This window comes from Sebastes fasciatus, chromosome 24, assembly GCF_043250625.1.
Source record: "Sebastes fasciatus isolate fSebFas1 chromosome 24, fSebFas1.pri, whole genome shotgun sequence".
NCBI classification, from domain to species: Eukaryota; Metazoa; Chordata; class Actinopteri; order Perciformes; family Sebastidae; genus Sebastes; species Sebastes fasciatus.
Window position 1 is genome coordinate 10,018,103 of NC_133818.1, and position 21,063 is coordinate 10,039,165.

Genomic DNA, 21,063 nt, shown 5'->3' on the forward strand with positions numbered 1-21,063 from the left:
TCTGCAATACCCCTATTGAGAGAGAGAAAGAGAAATAAACCATGAAGGGCGTAGGGACACTGATGAGTTTTCACTGTCAAAAAAACATTACATTAAAAAATCAAGTGTTTTTGAGTACTTTATTTTGTCACTTTTCTACTGTGAACACACTATGTACTCTAAACTTGCTTAGAATTAGTGGGTAGTATAGATTTGGGACACAGATAATGTTTCCCACATTGTTTTATACTATATATACAGTATATATACTACATATATTATATTGGAACTTCCAGGCCGATGTCTGGAAGCGTGGAAACGCGTCACGCTCTCTGCGGCACCCTGACATCGGATACGTCGCCAAACCCGTTCTCTCCATCATAGGACTCGGTGCCGCGTAGAGCGTCCAGCGGTCCGGCAGTTTCCGTCCTCCATATAGTGGCGCCTGAAATAAAGCGCACCTCAGTTAACATCAGAAGAAGATATTACATGTTTATGTAATGAAATATTATGCTTGTGATAGTGACCTCAGCTCCTCCAACTCTGATGCTGTTTTTTACATAATATCAGGCTTCAGGGAAAACCAGCGTTACACCACACAGCAAAGGGCACATATTTAATGAGTGAGGTGATTGTAATTACAGCGGCAGTAATTAGTCGGAGCAGCAAATTGCAAAAGAAATAACCTGAGTTGTTTTTTTTGTCTGTCTAGACAAACAGCCCAATCAGTCCCAATCAGGTGCTAATGTGTTTGGAAAAAAAACCCTCTCCACTGACTTCAGGTTAGACACCATACGGAGGTTAATTATCAGTTTCCTATGGAGGAAACCCTGAAATAGAAGAAGAAGAAGTCACAGGGAAAGAATGAAGATGAAGCTTGAAAAAGATTAGAATTTGTTTTTATTTTAAGACGTGTAGATTAATAATTCCATTGAACCAAATCTTTATCATGAGACAAGTCAGTGAATCAGCAGTGCAAATATTCACTCCTTACAGGAAGACACTGTTCACAGTCATGTCTGAAGTAACCCATATCTGAGATCAGATCTCTTCCCAGAAACACCTCGTATGCAACCAATAACGTCACACACATGGGGGACTGCCCCTTGATCCGAAAATACACACTGGAGGTCTCGGGAGTCTAGTTACTGCCAGACTCTGTTAACATATTGCTCAATTTTACCGATCTGGGTTCCCCGTTAGACATATGATACTCCTAAATCGTAACGCATGACTTTGTATGACTCCTAAAGAGAGAATTTCCATTTCGGCTGATATTTAACTTTAACAGCTCTTCTGTGAACTAAGCTGAATTAACTGAGGTACAATGTGTGACATTACCGTTTGACATCTCGAAACACCAACGGTCAGCACGTCTATGCACATGTGATTTCATTAAATCAGCTGTGTAAAATTTGTGATGAATTTGTCAGAACTGAGTTAATTGTGAAATGTCTTTGATAAGTTAATCTACATTTTAAATGACAGACGATGCAAATAGTTTTCAAGTGTTTCCTACTGTCCATGGAAAACCTCCGTTGACACATTGTTAAACTTAACGGAGCCGAGTTTACCGGTAAACATCTACTCCTTCTAAAAGATAACAACCTCTTTTTAAAAGCTCAATTTCATTGCACAATATTGGACAATTTACACCTTATTAGTTCATGAAAATTGATGACCTCACGTAACTTCCAGTCTAACTCCACCCAGCATCAAGCTGAGCAGACGTCTAACTAATAAAGAAGAGGTGGAAACACCTCTGTGGTTAGGATGGAAAGGTCAATTTAGGATGAAAAGGTCACCCTAAACGTCAGCCAATAGGGGGAGCCAATAACATTATTAAATCACCCCACGGTGTAGTAAACTCATGACCATAGTTACAAATAATATGGGTACTTCTGTATCTGATTGTGTTATGAAGAACCTGTGCGCACAAAATGTCCTATTAGTGCACATTTTCAGAAATATATTGTCACAGAAACTAACAGCTCTATGAATAGATTTTACTTTTTGCTTTACTTAATTTTTGCTTCTCCTGCAAAATCAAAAGTAAATAAATAAATGGCTCGATAAATATGCGTTTAAAAGTAGCAAAAATGATATTAAAAATAAATGTAGTCATTCATTTATTGATAAAATGTGACATAAATTGATATTTCTATTTAATTTGCTTTTTTATTTATTTACCTTTGTGTTAATTTGCTTATTTATTTACTCTCCTGTTTGATTTCCACTTCATTTCATTTATTTATTAGGTATTTATTTTTATATTTTTTCTCTTTAATTTATTTGTTATTTTATGAATTTTAAAATGCATTTATTCACTTTCTTTCTAATAATAAATATTTTTTTCATTTATTTATGAATACATTTTTTATGAATTTTTAAATGTATTTATTGTCTTTCTAATGATAAATAAATCAAAGTGGTAATTAAACATAAGAGTAAATAAATAAGGGAATTAATACAAAGGTAAATAAATAGAAAAAGCAAATTAAACACATTTGATCAATTATTTAATGGCTACATTTATTTTTAATATTATTTTTGATACTCGAGTCATTTGTATATTTTGGCAGGTTCCGTCCTCCATAATTATGTAGATACCATCTAGAAATGAGGAATAAAATGTAGAAGATATAAGAGAATGCCAATAATCTAATTTTTATATTATATTTCAGTTTTTTTCACTTTTACTTTGAGCTGAAAAACCCTTTTGGATTCCACTAAATAAACTCAAAATCACTGCTCTCAGCTAAAGAAATAATGACATTTTGGAGATATGAATTCACCGAAAAAACAACATTACATTGTCAAATACTTTGACCTAACTTGTCAGTGAGCACAACTGCAGCATTTCTTAGAAGTCTGATCAGAAAGACACTTTTTAAAGATTGGCTTCAAGTCTTTCTTCTATTTTTGGTTGCTAATGCAACAGTATGTCACTGCTTCAGAAGACTCATAAATACATTTATTAAAATATGTGTGTGCATCTATTGTGTGTGTATTGATGCACTCAGTGAGATTGATTATAGATGGGATATATACAGTGTGTGTGAGGGAGAGAGAGAGAAGCATTTAGGAGAGAGACCTTAAAAGGCTTTTATTGGGTTTGTTACACAATTCTGGGAAGAGAAACACAATAGCCCGCCATGGAGGAATAGATGTCAGGAAACTTGGTGTTTTTGTATGAGTGAGGCAGAGAGATATTATGGCAGGTGGTAACAAAACTCTGGACAAATCCTCTCTCACTTTTCTGGGATTTGATGTTCCTTTCTTTGGGTAATATTTCATACCAAACATGGCCGGTCATATGGCACTGTTGCCAGTTTAGGAGCCAGTAGTAACTGGGATCAGCAAGTAGGAGACATTAATATGAGTTGTGAGATATTGTTGTGCCATATCTGGCACTCGGTTTGATGACGTCAAAAAGAAAAAATTGTGATGGACATTTTCCACTATTTCACTGTCATTTTTGTAGACCGAACATTGAATCCACTAATCTGGAAAATGGTCTGCAGATTAATTGGTAATCATAATAATTGTCAGTTGCAGTCAAAGACCATATGTTTAAAAGAGTAACTAAACCCCCAAACCACTTTTATCAGCTGAAAAACAATGTATATGTGTATTTAGGGCTGTCAATTGATTTAAATATTTAATCGCGATTAATCCCAAATTAATTTTAGCAGTTCAAAATGTACCTTAAAGGGAGATTTGTCAAGTAGTCGCAAATCCAGGTGAGGTCATCAGTGATGTGGACGCCTAGGAGATTAAAGGTGCCGACCCTCTCCGCCTCAGACTCGCGGATTGTCAGTGGTTGATGAAGTCTCTGGGATGATGGTGGTGGTTTTGAAGCAGGTTGGGACTGTGGCCTGTGCAAGAGATGGAGGTTAAAGATGGAGGTGAAAACATCAGCCAGTTCTGTAGCACATGTCTTGAGGGCCCTCCCGGGTTTGTTATCTAGACCTGCTTCCTTGTGGGGGTTAATTCTCCTCAGGACTTCAGCTGATGACACAGTCAGTGGGAGTCTTCTAACTTTGCTTCCCTTTCTTCTTGATGTTTTTAGTTTGAGACAGATCTATGATGTACAGTATGTGATTGTATGGACAGAACACTGATGGTGCATTCAAACAGGTTTGCAAAATGGTGAAAAGCATTAGCCACAATACAATGAAATTCCCTCCTACCTCAGCTCTTGGCAGCCGCACAATACAATACCTTTCAGCACCTATTAGAACGGCAAACAAAAACTCTGTACGTGTGTGTGTGTGTGTGTGGGAGCAGGTTTTGGACAGGCACACAAAGGCAGAGAGTGTCAGAGGGTGACACAGAGGAAGATAAAGTCTGACTGATACCTACTCTCTATTAATTAACAGAGATTTTGCAGCCAAACACAGAAAACGTGAGGTTTCGTTTCCTTCTCCTGACTGTTTAAGGAAATATCATGTTTAGTATTTTGCTTAAGCCTAGTGTGTCAGTGTGTCAGTGTGCTGACTTGACTATGACTTGCACCAAACTGCATGTGATTATCATAAAGTGGGCATGTCTGTAATGAGGAGACTTGTTGGTACAGTCTCACTCTGAGCTGGTATCTGTATCAGCACAAACAAGGAAATTAACAGCGCGGCTCTAATTACCGATCAAATGTACCGATAAAATAAGATTCACCATCTTTTCTGAATCCGTCCAAACATCTCCTGTAATTCGGCAAACACATAATCCACCGTGTTAAAGTAGGAAAAGCAGTCCGGCGGCGACATTCTCTTCACAAACCCCACTTCGACACAACAAAGAGCTTTCTACATTTGCTGTGGTGTCTTCCTGATTTTTAGCAGCTTTTCTCTCATCAACTTCTCACAGAACTTCATCTGAATTTATTATCATTTTGTGGGTTTAATTTTTGAAGCTTCTCACCATCTCCCGTGCTGCAGTACCACTCTCCGCCTGAAGTCTTACTGATGCACCGGTGGAATATACTGAACTTGCATCTCATGACTGACCTCTCTTTCCCACAGTCATTCGGTTATTGGCCCCTAATCCACAATCCTTTTAGACCCAGTTGGACTGGCTATCAAAGGCTTTGTGTGTGTGTGCGTGCGTGCGTGTGAGTGTGTGTATATTTTGCATTTCACCTGGGACTGTCTGTCTGGTTATTTTGGGGCTTTATCATCCCCCATTAAACCACCAATTTCCATCTTAAAATGAAACGAAGAGACACAGGAAGTTGTCATCATGTTGCCATGGCAATGCACTGAAGGAGAGAGGTCACAGCGGAACATGCAGTATAAACACGTGCATGTTGTGTTTATCCATGTATGTGCTGTTTGTGTGTGAGGGAGGGATGTGTGGGGGGTGATCTTGATTAATTGAAGTTCTTTGGACCATGTACACAGTAAAAGCTGCGACCCTCTAAAGGATGAGCGGGTGTAGATTTGTGATTTTTTTTGGGGGCTATACAAATAAATACATAAAATTGACAAAAAGTGACTATAGCTAATAGTTGGATGGATGGATGTGATATATTTTATTTATAAATATGATGGGCAGCTAGTACAAATACTTCATACATCAGACATTATTTCTCACTTAAATGATAAGTGGACTTTTTTTAATATGAGGGATGTCACGATAACAGAAATTTAGTAGTCGATACCAATACCAGTGAAATTCCATGATTCTTGTTACCAATTTAATACCACGTTAAAAAACTAAAGTAAAACAAGAAAAGATGGAAAACATTGTCAGTGAGCGCTTTTTGAAAACATTTTGGGACTCGGCTGATACGTTTCTCTCTAAATGCGTTTGCTATTGTAGGTTAATATCATATAAACAGAGACAGGCCTGACATCCTTTACAGTCTCTCCTCTGTGCTGGCACTACAGTGTGAGAAGCTTTCAGACCAAACCGTACATGATGGATGATTGACTTTTATTGGAGTTCCTTTGGGTTCCTCCTTTCATCTCATGTCTCCTTTATTATTATTCTCTAAAATGCCTCCTTTGTTGTAGTTTTTAACAGTCTGTACATTAAGTTTGAAGAAATGGGAAAAGTGAGCTGAGCTGAGCTGCTGTAAATCTCAAAAGTGGAGAAGTAAAGCTTTAAAATTCTCCAAACATGGACCGTCAGGAACAGAGACTTCTGATTTCACTTGGCTGCCAGACTCGTACGAGGTTACAGAGTCTAACCGGCAGCTTCTATTCTGGCTTTGATCCTCTGTGTTGAGTCCGAAAGTCAATAAAAAAAGTAAATAACTAAAGGTCAAATTGATGTTAGTTGATAATTTGGGAGTATTTGTTCCCCCGCTGAGTTTATTTCTGCATGACTGCTGTTGCTCTCAGCTGCGATAACATTATATTAAGAAAAACAGATTAAGATCTCTCCTACTTGGAACTTTCCAAATTCAGCATGGATTAAAAGGCACATGTTTTTACTGGAAACTAATTGCAGAGCAGAGAGGGAGAGACCCAGAAAGAGGAAGAGCAGAGGTCAGCATTCCTGCTGGTCCTCGGAGTCTCAGAAACACACTGCAGACCGAGCAGCACAGGGTGTCCCCGCTCGCAACAGTCAACTCTGCCAGAGGTCATGATACTGCTCAGAATCATTCAAGCTAATTACTTTTAATATGGTTTACAAAGCAGTTGCTTGCTTTAAAAAAATGTGGGAATTTTTGGACACAAAGAACAAATGAAATGTTGATTGGATTGGAGTGAGCGTATTGTAAATTGTATCAAAGCAGGGTTTGAGCATTTATAGTTAAGGGTTGTGAAGCAAAATTGAGGATAGCAGTTAGGCTGAGATAGAAATCACCTACCTATCCTGTATCAGTGGTAGCCGTGGCAACAGTTTGCCATCCTATAGACTAGCTGATTGATGTGTTGTGCTCTCTAGAGATGGTGCCGTTACTGTAGTGGCAGAGTCAAACTGAATGCAGCTTCACGGACTTGAAAGCATTTATGTCACCAAAACAGAGCAGCAGCGAGCCGAAACGACAAAGTAGAAAACAGCGGAGGGTCTGCATGGATACGACCTGCACCCTCACATTTTAAACATTCCAACGTGGTAAACACTTCACATACAGTAAAGTATGGAAGAACTTTGGGTTTCACACATTGCCAGTAAAAGCAGAGCTAGACATCACGGCTAAAGCTGCATGCTAACTCTGTCATGGACAGGAAACGTTATCGTATCGCGGTAACGTGCGGTCAAGCCGGCCGTCGCTCTCATCTCCGTAGTCAAATCAGCCGACGCTACAACTGTAGAGCACCCATATACTGACATTTATTTTTTAACGGCCCTGATGGAGCTGCACATGGATGTATAAAGAGATTAATGTGTTCTCTCTCTCTCTGGAGATGTCGATTGGCAGAGACTGACTGAAAGCATTTATGATTTGGTTGATCAGTTAGAAACGGATGTGTATGTAAGTGTGAAAACACTAGCGTGAAATTGGTTATATTTTCAACATGTAACAGGTTCTACAGGATTTCCTGTAGTGGTTTAAAAGGAATCGCCTTTACATACACTAGGCCTACACTAGTTTAAAAGTGAGATGCCACAATAGTAAAGGAAGCCTGTTTATTTCTGCCTGCAACCCAGATTAGTCTATAGCCAAAACAAATATAAAACCGTAGGGGTTCTGAAATACCTGTGGCCAGATGTATTAACAAAAACACGCATAGGCCATTTTACACACATAAACTGGTATTTATAGAAGAAGAACCTGCTGCGAGACTGTGCACACCTCAGCCCTTCTTCAGACCAACGTACACCCAGTTTTCTAGAATCTAAAAATAAAACATTGTTCCGGTAGGTTGTTACCCAATTTGACTGATCAGGGCTGTTTTCTGTTTAAAATGCCATCAAAGGCACATTTACAAACTTAACTCAGGCATCATGTTATGATCTTTTCATTCCATGCTTTATTGTGAAGCACCTAAAGTAAAGTCTGTTTGGACGTGAGCACTTAAACTGAATAATTGATTACCTTTTTAGTATTTAATAATGTCGATTGAGATATCACCGCCAGCTATGATTTACAGGTGTTAGTAATGAAGTGCTGATATGGGTGCTATAAATTACAGCAGCAGTGAGTAATGCTCGCAATAATAGTTGCTCTGGCATTGCGTCACTGATGTGGCACAATCAATAAACCATGCGTTATACATCTAGTGAAAATACTGCTTATGAGTATTTCTGTGCGTGAGTTTTAGTCGTAAATCTACACAGAGTCTTGCGCATCTGGCCCCAGATGTTTCTTATACAATGGAAGTACTGCACCCTGCTGTTGACGAATATTAATTAACGTCATTAGTCCCTTAGATCTGGCTCTCATCGAAATCTTTCATTCTCATCCAAAATAAGTTTTGCAGGGCAGGATGACGAATTGGTCCAAATAAAAGTTGTGTGCTTATCAGGATACGTCAGGATACATTTTTGAGGTCAGAGCTCAACATCTGTCGACCTTAGAGTGTTCGTGAGAAAATGTTGTCCACTTTATTCACATCATGATGATGTTTATTGTTGGCAGGTCCATCTGCGTTCTGTTGGAAACACCAACTCAGCTGTTGCAAAAAGCAATGACGTGGGTTGCCAAAGTAAGCTAATCGAAGCTAATCAATGAGGTTATGATTAATGTGAACGCTAGCGCTAGCTGAGTCAATGTTAGCTGTGCCAAGTTTGGAAATAACTGAAAGGGTTAGTTTGGATTTTTTGAAGTGGGGTTGTATGTATACTCCCGTGTTCTGCGAGGTAAAATTACTGTTTTTGTGAATGGAGTCTGGTGGCTTCGAAGAGAGCGATATAACAAAGCCACGGGGGGGAAGCCATTATATCGCTGTCTTCAAAGCCAGACCAAACTTCATTCACAAAAACGGTAATTTTACCTCTCAGAACACAGGAGCTGCTGGTCTACCACTCCCTCGATCCGTTAGTTAGTTTGTGTTATTGTGTGACTTTTGGATTCCGAACTAATGGGGCATTCACAGCGGTACATGACTTAGCTTCCGTGCCAGTGCGGAGCTTGCCGACCGCCATCTAAGTTACTGTATGTAACGTTAATACACTGATTAAAATAGCATTTTGACGCTAAAAGCTACAACTTTAAGCAAAATATACATTTTTGGATTTGGTTTGGATCACCAATGGAACGCTATATACAGTATATATATATATATATACTGTAGTATATATAAATTACATATTCAAAACAAGTGGTATGGGAAAATGCATATAAATAAATTTCTTTCACCTAAAAGAGCCATAAGAGTTTAAACAAAACTACTTATCGAGAACCAACGATGTCAAATAGATTGTGTATTGTAAATAAAAAGTATCCACAGTACGCTGTAGTTTTAGCCCACACCTTTTCAGTTTGTAGGGAAAAATCTTTCTACTGTTTTGTTAAGATTAATTGTTAATTTCTTTTCTTTTATCCCATCATGTTGTTTGCGTATTTATTTACAGAAATACATTTAATTTAAAGGAGCAAGAGTGAAAAAGCATCTGGACCAAATTCATCGTAACTTCTTTGGAAATGTAAACAAAAGTTGAACAGAAACAGCCACAATCTGAAGAAGCACAGAAGGTTTCAGTTATCTGCTGCTTATTGGAGGATGTGCGTTAGTGGAAAATGTAAACCCCTCTTTTTATGGAACATAAAGTCCTGCTGTGCCGTAAACACCTGGAAACAACCAGCATCGACAGTATTTCTCTTTACTGTGCCAAAATGAAAACTAATCTTTCTTGGTTTTCCAGCTTGGATGTTTCTGTTGGTTATTATGTAATGCCAGCATAATTTCACGCTAATGTCTCGGCCAGCACACAGAAAAAAGCATCAGCTCCACAAAGAAAGCCTTCCCTACATGGCTGCTGGATTTTAGAAGTTCTACATACAGCCTTGATGATACTTTTCAGCTGCTAATCATCAGACATTTCAAAGATGTTTCCCTCAAACAGCAACATGAACGCCAAAGTGGGAACTTTCTAAGTGGTTGATATTTGATTTATTAATGAGGGCTTGTTTCTAAAAATCATCTTCTAATGAACCTAATGCACACACACACACCTCTGTTGTCAGCGTCTGCTGCCATTAAGAGGTTTTTGCTGGATCAATATCCATAGAGAAAAGTTCTGCTTACTCTGTCCAAAACTGCATTTTCATATTTTAGGCTTTTAGGCTCAGGCAAATACATTGTGCCCTTTACCTAGAATTTCTTTCAGTATACGAACCATAGACTGTATTACAGCCGCAACGATTAATCGATTAAAACAACTATTAAATTAATCACCAACTATTTTGATAATAAGAGTAATTTCTTAAGAAAAAAAGTTAGAAAGTTCTGATTCCATCTTCTTCAATGTGAATATTTTCTGGTTTCTTTACTCCTCTATGACAGTAAACTGAATATCTTTGAGTTGTGGACAAAATGAGACTAAGAGCAGAGAGATACGTGTGTGGATGTGTACGCGGAAGCTGCTGGCCGTCCGCGGTGAGAAAGAAAAAAAGCGGTAGATGACGGGATGAGAGACAACGTAGTGTAACGTTATACAGACATAACAAGGCTGCTGAATGAGAGAGGCATCCGCCGATACGTTACATGGAAACGCTCCTTCGCTTCTGTACAGTGGGAGGAAGTGGAGACGCGTCGTCCATCTATATATACAGTCTATGGTCTGAACCTACAGTAGAGAAAACATCCACCTCTTTGAGCCTCTCTCTGTCTCCACATGTACAACCTGGTAAACATCCTCCTCTGCCTCTGTTCCTCAGGAATGTCCCTCAGCGTTTATGTTCTAGATGAGAGAGAGAACGTGTCTGTGTGTGTGTGTGCCTGCCACTCATAAGTTTGGACAGCTCTCTACTGTCAAACACACCATTTACCCCACACATGTGTGTGTTTAATGACGTCAGAGCTCTCACCTCTCTTTTGTGTCTACGTTCCTGTTCTACCACACACACACACACACACACACACACACACACGCGCTGAGATGATGTATTGATACGGTGTTGTGTTACAGCATGTCATGTGTGGTCTGCAGTGGTATATCGGGTCTGACAGAATCCTTTAGTTCTCGTATAAATGATTGTAGATTAGATGTCCTCCATCAGTGTATTAACTCAATATGACTCAGCATATTATATTGAACATATTGTGCTCACTGAACTGGAAAATTAACTAGGGGATGTCAAACAAGTCAATGTGAAACGCGCACACACACACACACACACACATACACTTTTTCTTCGATTGTGCTACATGCAGTTTGAATTCTAATTGAATTACAGTAGTTTGATTGATCAAATCTGAGGTCTTGTAAGCCCTTTTCAAAAATCACATCTTAGTCACTAGTACACTGTGAACAGTTGTCTTATATTCTGGGTACTCATGTACCACAAATACATTTTTCTCTTCTATTGAATTGTTTTCAGTTGAAACAATGGAGGCAGCAGCACATTAACTGTACATCCTGTGTAGTAAATGGGCTACAACTTAAAGAAACCGTATCGATTTTATTCAGTCATATATAAAAATCATTATACATGCAAAGATTAATTCTCACTTAATACTTTATTTCATTGGCAAAGAGATGCAACCTTTCAGTGTATGTGTCTTCTCAAAGTAGTGCTATGATGTTGGATGTTACACGGACTGAGGTGAAGGCAAATGCAGAGCCCACTGATCTGATCGCATAAAAAAATTCTAATTTTTTTTAAACTCAGATTTTATGGCGGTGTGTTCTTTACATATGACAGTTTTCCTCAAATTTGATTTACTGTTTTGAAGCCTCGAGTGCGACGTTTTGGCCGTCGCCGACTTGTTTTTTGGTTCAGGGACCCTGGAACATTTGTTTGAAGCACACTTGCACATGGCAGAGAGATGGTGTGGATTTGTACAGTACATTCAGGTTGGCACTTTCATCCAGCACCACAGGATTTTCCCTCACCTTGATCCTCCGATGGCTCACCAGGGGTGCAGCATACATACGGCCAGCCGTATGCTGCTGTTAGTCAAACAAAACCTTTCTGAGTGATTTCCGATAAAAAATGTAAAATCCAATTGAAGCCCTGCGTCGCTAAAGCTGACTGATTACCAGCCCATCCACCAGGAAGGCCATTGATGTGTCACCGGAGTGGGTCATTAGTTAGGGTGAGAGGTTAAGCTGCACATACCAAGCACAAAATAGGTTATCGCTGTCAGGTATGAGACCCACTGGGACACAGGCTGGGGGTGGTAGATCAATACAAGTGTTGGCCATGCAAATCTCTACAAAGCCGATAACATCCCACCGCTCTGCCGCACGCTGTCAGCTGTGTCTTACTGTAGCTTTGCATCATAGATCTACCAGCAGGCAATGTCTTCATTCCTCATCCTATTTTTAACCTATTATACCAGGGGTCTGCAACCTTCATTTTTATTTATCATTGTTGTTGGTCTATAGTACGACGGTACGACAGACTATTAGGGCCACATTGAGGGGGAAAAAAAGAAAATCTGAGATTTCGAGAATAAAGTCATAATATTACGAGAATAAATTCATAGGCTTATGAGAAAGAAAGTTGTAATATTATGATAATAAAGTCATAGGTTTACGAGAAAAGAAGTCGTATTATTATGATAATAAAGTCAAAGGTTTACGAGAAAAAAGTCGTAATATTATAAAGTAGTAATTTTACGTGTTATTTTATTTTTTTCTCGTAAAGTTATCACTTTATTCTGGAAATCTCAGATTTGTTTCCCCTCTATGTGGCCCTAATACTCCGTAGTACATTTGCACTTTAGCCCTCACTGCATTAGACTTATATACTATATACTTAGACTATAAACTTCATCACAATGCTCAAATGTTTTGCGGCTCCAGACAGATTTTTTTTTGATTAAAATGGCTCTTTTGATAGTAAAGGTTGCTGACCCCCTGTACTATACCAATAAACTGGATCCTCCTTAGAGTCTGATTCATAAAAGCAAAGTAAACTTACAGGTTAGTTTCATCCACAAACTGGGAACGAATGGTCTTTTTTAATGTGCGTGCATATACAGCAGCACATCATAGACTCAGTAGGGCTTTTAATAGCTCCCCATATGGTTACCTACATGCATTAAACATGTGATGTATTTATGAATGGGGGATGATGAATGAGAGGTGTTAAGAGATGAGGCGATTTCTCTATTAAAGTGTGTTATTGATCGACGAGCAGGGGAACGGACAGGCAGGTGTGTGTGTCGTCCCAGTTGGGCTCTTGCTTCACTGTGTCCTTGAGAAACGCTGCACACACACACACACACAAACACACACACACACACACACACACACACACACACACACACACACATACACACAGCAGAGTTGATGATGTGGTCGTAGTACACTGGAGCAGATAAATCATTGCGTGAATAATTGTTATTTTTTTAACCTGGTTTGATGTATGGATGCTTTATATGGTGTGTATAACTCCAACAACACACATATATGTATGTGATGTGATTAATGGGAATGCCACGCTTTCTAGTGTAAATGGATGAGGTGGTAACAGAAAGAACACACTCAGTAACAGCATCATTTGTATCAGACTGGATGAAGTGTGAGTCCTGTCTGCTGGTGTTTTGTGCTAACTGGTATTTTTTTTCTTGTTTCTCTCCGGAGAAAAGAGGTAGAGATACTTTACTTGGATTTTCTGAACTTGGAAATAGAGTTGCTTTTTTTCTCCTGATCAAGCAAAACCTGATAAAGCTTGTAATTATCTGTTGCACTCTGTCCGTCGGATATTTAAGAGGTTAATTAAAAATGAATATAGTGTTTTGGAGAAACGATACAATATCACACAACATGATATCGCAATACTCATGTGTATTGATATTTTCTAACACCCCAACTACTTCCATCATCAGCTTTGGAATAAACAATGTGTTCAATTATTTTTTACCACTTGCCCGATAGGGCATAAATTTACTAGCCCGATGTGGCATTTTTCTTGCCCCGGGCATGCGGTCAATCCTTATTGTTGAGCCCTGCTGTAGCTGTGTTCCCTGTTCCGTACTACATACTAATTGTATACAGTATGTACTATTATATTGATCTTTACGGTACAGTGTTTTTTGCAGTTAGTATACAAGAAATCAACATACGTCACTATTTTACACTGACAGGTAATGATGCAGTACGTGTGCCGTCAAACTGCCACTTTAGAAGGCCAATTTAGGTTAATAGATACAAGGCAAATGGTTTTCCACATATTTAATACTTTATCTTTTTATTTCTGTGATCTTCCTGAAGCTGTCTCACCATCTTTCACAATTTATTAATTTATTTCCAGCTGTGAGAAGCTCCTCCAGATATTTTGTGCATTTCATTTTCGGAAAACAAATATGCATCAACTCAAAAATCAAGCAATTTTGAGGAATGCTCACTTTTTTGGGTATTTTTGATTTTGTCACTTTTCTATTGTAAACACTACATACTCAAAACCTGCTTATACCATCCTCCTGCATGTCTGCTTCACTCAGTCTACGTACGATTGATTAGTCAAAGGCTGCAGCGGACAAATGTCATGTACTGTATGTTTTTTCACACCTTACCACAACTCTGCTTGCTGCTGTGATCGTTAAGATGTATGTGTGTATGTATGTAAAGGATGTGGCCTCACTTCCTCTTCAGCGATTTGTTCCACTCTCTGTGTGGTTCACTGGCATCCAAAATGCAAGAATAGACTCTCAATTGAACCCATCATCTATTTCTACTTCTAAATCCAACTATTCCTTGTGTTAAAACATACTAAGATATACTTGATATTTTACAAATTGTTTGAGGCTTCAGGCCAGGAAGATGATTGATGCCGTAATTCACTCGGGGGCACCGAGGGTAACGAGGGAGTATAGAAAAGGAGCGATAAGAAGAGCTCTATCAATATTTATGGATGACAAAGGGTCAGAGGGGAAGGAAGTTGGACATGGAAAGCGATCAGAGGAAGGTAGAGGTAGATTATGCATGAGGGGGAGAGCGGAGGAAATAGAGGGACGGGAGTGGATAAACAGAGACAAATGGAGACATGTCAATGTTTATGAATAGTTTAGAGGGTTAAGAATAATATTGTTCTTCCGGCGTGTATGCATTTTTTGGTTTGAGCTCTTCCATCTTCGATCTTTTATTTGGAGCAGCAGTTTAAACTTGCTGTCACTGCAGGACCACCTACTGTTCATTTAAACAGTCCCCTGCACACACCACTAAATGCACTTTACTTTAGCTCGGAGCCAGTTAAAACACACTGATTTATTAGTAGAGCTGACTTGCGCTGAAGAACAAAACTTAAAAAGTGTATGAATCTGATAATATTCCTCTTCCTGTCCCCCTTAAACTCACCATGAAATATAATGACATACTGCGTAGTCCATCCAGCTGCGTCAAGGGAAGGGCATCCGGCGTAAAACCGATGCCAAATCAAATATGCGGATCATAAAATCAGATGATCCACTGTGGCGACCCCTAACTGGGAGCAGCCAAAAAGACCAACAACAACAAACAGTTTGTACTAAAAACCCATCTATTTAGTCTGGCTTTTATGTAGGGTTGTATAATTTTATAATTTTATTGTTTATACTTATTTTATTCATCATCATCATTATAGTGTTTATTTTAATTCTATTTTGTTTAATCAACATTTTATTGCTGATCATAATCATCTCTTTTATTCTATTTTATTTTTATTAAAATGTCATTATTTTAATGCAATCTGCTTATTTTGTGTAGTTTAACAATTTTTATTTAATCATTTTTTTATTGTTATTTTTATTTCCTTGTATTTGATTTATCTTTTAGTATCTTAAATACCCATCTTTTTTTATTCAAGCAGCAGGTTAAATGACGGTTCATTTAACTTGAATAGAAGTCGGTTTATTATATCTTTTGTTAAATATTGCACTGCCTTGTATCTTGAGAACTGAATCAGCGGGTCCTGAAGTCGCACTTTTTATTATTTTCAAATAAAAGGTGTATGTATTTGCGATTAATCGTTGTATAATTAATTTATCCCTGATTCCCTTACAAGAAAAACTTTGAGGAATCCTGACCTGGAAATCGTATTGTCGTTACACCCCTATAATTGTGACAGTTTCACACAAATGTCTAACAGGATAAAATGATGAAGTAATGACATTTAGGACCGACATGGATGTAAACTGCATCTACTGCTTGTAGTTCTAATAATCACCATATTTACGGTTGGCCACCCAATCCTCCGAACATGATTTCACTGTCATTTTAGTAGTTCTGAACTAGCGAATGTACCAACATGAAACATGAGCTCAGCACAATATCTTAAAAGTAGATGCGTTGAAAGGCGAAGAAATGTTTCCCCGTTAGGAAAGAGACCTGTTAGAATCAGTGTGATGTATTGCACTGACAAACAAAACCTCACCCTTACATCAATCAGCTGCCTTAGCTGCTTAAGCCAATTAGCAGTCGAAGCTACTGACACGTAATCTTTAAACTGATCCATTTTGAGGAGCATAATCTCCACATAATTCATGTCAGGGAAATGGGATTTGTTTGACAGGATCTGAAATGGTTTGGCCGACTGTTTTGTGTTAGATTTATTTGAGCAGTAACAGGTGGAGCCTCTGTCTCTGCTTTTAGGGGGAAATTTGATGAAGTTGACAGTTCTAATTGAGCTGGCCGAGGTCAAAAGAAGAACTATAATGGGTTTTATGGTGGATTTTCCCTTTAGGCTGGAGCCCCGCAGGACTCATCGACCTTCACTTTATTGATCCTCAGGAAGCCACTGCCAGAATGCTTTCTGTTCTGTAGCATTGTCTCATTGCAACAATATAACAGAGGGCACTTCAGTATACGACCAACAACAAGATCAACCTAACTGCAGAATCAATGACCTCCAAAATGAGATTTCAAAAGATTCCTGCTCCGATGACGTGTGTATAACTGTGGAATATATCATTCAGATAAGCACCTTACTGTTGATAGTTAAAAGAGACGGACACAAAAACAAAAACAATGGATGAAAAATGATGCATGGTAGAAATAGAAATGCTCATGCTAAGTCAAGTTCTGAAATAAATTATAAGATGGTAAATCCAAATTTGGGATTATCATGAGTATTTTTTATCATGCTTAACTTTTCATGTATTTTTGTTTCCTCTGCAGAAATGTGCTGCCATAAAAATTCTGACTTCATTAAAGGAGCAGTGTCTAGGATCTGGCGGTATCTAGTAATCACCAAGTAAATCACCAGTTTCATCATGATATCATATTACATAGATTCTTTGGACAACGATAGAATATTTGCCAGTATTACAAAGTCTGCCACGATACGATTTCGATTCAATTCAGTGGCCTACGATCGATATGAGACCATATCATATGCCCATTTAACACAATCAGGTTCACAAAAAGCAACTAAAATATGATTTCACAATTTTATTAATGGTCTTTTCCAGACATTTAAATGAAAAACGATCTATTCTTTTTGATAAAAAATAAATAAAGATAGGCCTCCTGTCGTTGGTGGTCTGATCGCTGGTCAGTGTTGGTTAGAGGCTTGTCAATAAAATGAGAATAGCTGGTTCACCTTAACAGCCCACCTTAAGTGAGCCTGAGCTGAAGTTGTCGCTAACTTCGGGGCTAACCCACGCTCACTTTAACCAGCAGGGAGCAAGCAAGACACAGGACCTTGGCTTGGGTCTTGAGGAGCTGTAGCATTTATTCACTGACAAACTTGGTGAAGAACACCCGCTCCCTATGTAGATATAAACGGCTCATTCTAAGCTAACGAAAGCACAGTGATTCGTAGTTTCAGGTGATTATACACTAAAGAAAACTTAATGTTATATTCCATTTCTGCCAGTAGATTCCCCTAAATGATACGCACTGTTCCTTTAAGAGAAACTCTAAGAAGAAGATGTCACAGTGTTGGAAACTGTTTGATTCAACTGGTGCTTTCTAGGAAATGCAGTACAAAACATCACAACAATATAAAACCAGCGGTGCAGATGGAGCCAAAGTGAATCTGATATTTAAACTAGACGCTGAGTACTCCATCACTCGCTGACACATGATGCCAGGAAATAACTCTACCCACACGCACACACTGCAGTGCAATAAGTTACCAAACTCCAGTAACGCACATCAGGGACAGCAGCTGATGGCTAAAAGGCTGCAGTCTCATCCAGTCAGAGAGGGTTTTAGCGTGCAGTTGGAGATCACCTTGAAAGCTGTTCTGGGTTAGCTGTACAGTCCAGCGGCGTGACGTGGTCGTGTTTCCGGCCAGGATGAACGGAGCGTGGGAATACTAAGCTTCAGGCCGGTCATAATGTTCTACCATATCAGGGAGATTATCTGTGGAAAACTCCCAGCTTGCTGTGGTTCTTTTCAAATCAGTCGGGGTCGGGGATCTCCTATGAAACCAGAAATCTTTTTCTTTCGATATATCTTTTAATATATACATGATTTATTTAAAGTTTTTTTTTATCATTCGGTAGCTTCCCAGTGGTGTTCCTTACGTATGTATTCAAATCCCAACATTCAAACTTTGGTCAAAGTACGTATGTTTTAGCATCAAAATACTATTTTCCCGAGCCCTTCTAAAAACGTTTTCCAATGTGACCTGACGTAGGTTTCTGCATGATGACGCTGCTACATAAACAGTATACATACAGTAATTTAGATGGCGGTCAGCACGCTCCCAGTTTGCCAAAATTTTGCGTTAATGGTTGACATGTGACATGGTTGGTACCAATGGATTCCTTAAGTCCAGTATCTTCACTCTAGCTTTAAAACTGAGCCCGCTACAACCTAAAAATCACAAGTTGCGTTATTGCGTTAAAGAAATTAGTGGCGTTAAAACAAGTTTGCGTTAACTCGTTATTTTCGCGTTAACTTTGACATCCCTTGTGATAACTAAAAAGCAAAATATGAAATATCCAAAGCATATTCGTTATTGTTCAAAGCAGTATGAATAACAGAATTGCTCATACAAAATGCTCTGATCCTGAGGATATTTAAGCGTTCTATCGTACACCAACCTTAAAAAATACTTTGACTGAACAAGAGCTAGAGCATAGATGCGACATCCAGAGCTGTGTGGCTTCACTTATCTTTTATAATTTTGGTGGTTTAGTTTGGAAAGGAAACAAGACTTGCAATCAATAACATCCATTCAGCACCGTGGCCACAAAATCAGCAGGGAGACCACAGTAGCATCCGTCTGAAGAAGATAAATGCTTTCTGTCAACAGATTGTATATCATGCTATTTATTCCAGAAAGCTGATACGAATCCCAGAACTTAACTATCAAGTTTGGCTTGGCCCAAACAGTGCGGTTAAAGAGAGAAAACATTGTTCCAAACCACTCTTTTTGAGTTTTTGTGCTGTGATTTCCCTTTAGGGTTTGTCCCCAAGGTGCCACCATCAGTCTGTAATACTGTGTGTGTGTGTGTGTGTGTGTGTGTGTGTGTGTGTGCGTGTGTGTGATCCTAGCTCTGCCTATTTGCCAGGATTATTCATACATCAGTTCTTTACAGCAGGTCCTGACAAGGCTCACTGTTGGCTCACATACAGAACTAACATACTTCCACAAACACAAAAAAAAATGTGCACCCAGTGAAAAAGACATCTTATAAAGTTGTACTGTTTTGTTGATCTTGTTTTCGGTTGTAATCCGGTTTCTGGATTATGAGATGACATCGCGTGAGTCGTTGATTTATGGATGAACAGGAAGAGAAAGAGAAAAAGAAGGAAGAGTAAAGGAGAGTTCCTTAGAGCTCAGTTTGCTTCTTCATAGGAAGAAGCTGGCTTTGCTCCAGATATTAGCTCATCGGTAGACAGGGAGACACTCACCTGAGATCTCAGGGCCATTTCACAACAATTCAATGACTCAGGACCACATACAGTACAGCAGGTACTTTGTAAAACTTCAGGAGATGTGCTGCTTTTTAAACCGATCTTGTTCTCACAAGTACAGCGAGACCACATTAGTGAGAATGTCACTGGAAATTCAAAAAGGGCGTTTAGGATTTAGGATATAAATGTGTTTGGCGGGAAACATGTTGGAGAGAAATCAATGTTTTTTTTCTGTCCAATTTTTCTGTCCAATAGAGTGCTTGGCTGAACTTTCAACCGGATGTTGTGACGACGAAATAAAATAGTCCGTGGGACAGATGGTAAAGCTCTGGGTAGTCCTGCACTAAAATGATTCTCTTCTCCTCCGTATATTTACCTGTAGACGGATATTTATGGAAGAAGGAAATCTGCCGGCTGTGATCGGTTATTCCTCGTCACATGACAACTGAATACATAAATATTTAACAGTGTTTGGTAAATAATTAAAATGGATATAATATGAAGGGCACTTGACATTTTCAGCTGGTTGGAATAAACTCTCAGGCAGACCTGTTGAGAGTTGAATAAGTGCTGCTCTCAGAGAGTCATAGCAGGGGGGGGGGGGCAGTTACAACAATGTTAGAGTGAAACTGGATGTGTTCAGACATGAGACCGAAGAAGAGGAGACGCAACTCTGAAACATGTTAACATGCTTTAATGTTCAAATTATTTTTCTTATCGTGTCTGTCTGAGTATACCTGTGTTCACCTTCTGTCTGAAACGCTCCGTTTTAACGTCTGTCTCTTTAAGGCCCCCTTCCTTACACTTCTCATGAATAAGCTGTCAAGTCAGAAAACAATTGTAGTACTTTGGTTTCCGTTTTTTAAGTTGGAATATCAGGTGACTCTCACTGGTCAAGCTAAATATCTAATATATTTTTCTACACCCGTTAGTTAATAGCTCTGAGAATATCTAGTGAATGTACAGTGGAAGTTTGTGCAGAAATAAATGCTGCAGCCAAAAAAACACACCCAGGTCGCTGTTACTCACGTTCAGGAACATCTGTGAAATACACTTAGCGGAGGTACAGTAATTTCCAAATAGGCATATTAGTTGATTGCTTTGACATAACCACCGCAGTTAAAAAGTAGAGCATGGATTTAATTAGCGTAGGTATTTTGCTGGCGGTAACGTTATTAGTGTTATAAGCTAGTATCAAGTCTGGCCCTGGGGAAATACTGTCATACTCAC

At 38.8% G+C, this 21,063-nt stretch overlaps 1 protein-coding gene and 1 long non-coding RNA gene across 2 annotated transcripts in view; one reads left to right on the plus strand and one right to left on the minus strand.

The window, feature by feature from the left end:
• LOC141762634 (uncharacterized) overlaps window positions 1-21,063 on the plus strand; it is a 53,491-nt gene that overhangs the window by 12,900 nt on the left and 19,528 nt on the right. The gene's annotated exons all lie outside the window — the stretch shown is intronic.
• The window catches only part of ptger2a (prostaglandin E receptor 2a (subtype EP2)), a 48,110-nt gene continuing 27,282 nt past the window's right edge, over window positions 236-21,063 (minus strand). Inside the window, exons 4-5 of the transcript XR_012592870.1 lie at window positions 3,687-3,857; window positions 236-424 (exon numbers count right to left, since the gene is read on the minus strand). The gene's annotated coding sequence lies outside the window, so the exon portion shown is untranslated. The remainder of the gene's footprint in view (window positions 425-3,686; window positions 3,858-21,063) is intronic.